We start from the raw sequence: 1471 nt of genomic DNA on the forward strand, positions 1-1471 counted from the left end.
AAGCAGAGACATTACTTTGCCAACAAAGGTCCATCTAGTCAAATCTATGGTTTTTCCAGTAGTCATGTACAGATGTGAGAGCTGGACTGTAAAGAATGCTGAGTGCTGAAGAATTGATGCTTTTAAACTGTGGTGTTGGAGCAGACTCTTGAGAATCCACTGGACTGCGAGGAGATCCAACCTAAAGGAAATCAGTCCTGAATATTCACTGGAAGGACTGATGCTGAAGCTGAAACTCCAATCCTTTGGCCACCTAATGCAAAGAACTGACTCATTGGTAAAGACCCTGATGCTGGGAAAGATTGAAGTCGGGAGGAGAAGGGGACGACAAAGGATGAGATAGTTGGATGGCATCACCAACTTGATGGACATGAGTTTGAGTAAGCTCTGGGAGTTGGTGATGGACAGGGAAGCCTGGCGCACTGCAGTCCATGGGGTTGCAAAGAGTGGGACATGACTGTGTGACTGAACTGACTGATGTCTACAATGGAATACTACTGTATGGCAATGAAAAGGCATGAACCACTACTACGTGAAAGATCATAAATTAATCTCAGACACAATGGTGAGTGAAAGAGGCCAGATGTAAAAATATATATACTGAATGATTCCATGTATATGAACTCCAAAAACAGACTAAACATATGGTAATAGCTCAGAATACTAGTGACATTTGGAGGGGAATACTGACTTTGAGTGAGCTTGCTCAATGCTAGAAATATTCAATATCTCGATCTAGGTGGTAGTTACATTATATATATGTGTGCATGTATGTATATATGTGTGTGTGTGTGTATATACACATGTTACATGTATACTGTGTAAAAACGCATCGTTGTATTCTTTAAGATGTGTGCAGTTTACTATCCGAAAGTTATACCTCAATTAAAAAAGAAAAAAATAAAAGAGGGACAGTAGCTTCCTCACACTCAAATAAGAAGCAGCAGCTTTATGTCACTATCTTAAAAAAAAAAAAAAAAAAAAAAACATTTCCAAATTCACATTATGATACATAACTTTGAAAACAACATGTTCATCTGTATACCATCTAAAATTACTCCATGTACACTAGGAATTGAAGTGTCACACTTTGGTTAATGCATTCCAGGCACAGCAGGGATTTTATATGAACTAGTGCTGGGATACTGGCAACCCAGGGAAAGCCTGGGGCCAAGTGGAGAATGTGTAGCTAGGATTATGCCTTGTCACCAGCCTGGCTGGGGTTGTGGAATGCTGAGGCTCTGCTTGGAGGCACAGGGCAGAAAACTGGGAGCAAGGGGGGAATGAATTGGGAGAGGGGGCATAGGTAGGTTCCCTTATGCTCTGGGCCCATAGCCCATATCTCTTGGGCCCATAGCCCAAGTCTAGACTCCTGACCTCACCAGAGAGACAGTAGATGTAAAACAAGCCAGTCAGTTTCCAACTGGGAAGAGTGCCAGCCATGATTTTGGTGCCCAAGGAACAAAAAATC

This window comes from Bison bison, unplaced genomic scaffold (genome assembly GCF_000754665.1).
Source record: "Bison bison bison isolate TAMUID 2011002044 unplaced genomic scaffold, Bison_UMD1.0 scf7180017861046, whole genome shotgun sequence".
NCBI classification, from domain to species: Eukaryota; Metazoa; Chordata; class Mammalia; order Artiodactyla; family Bovidae; genus Bison; species Bison bison.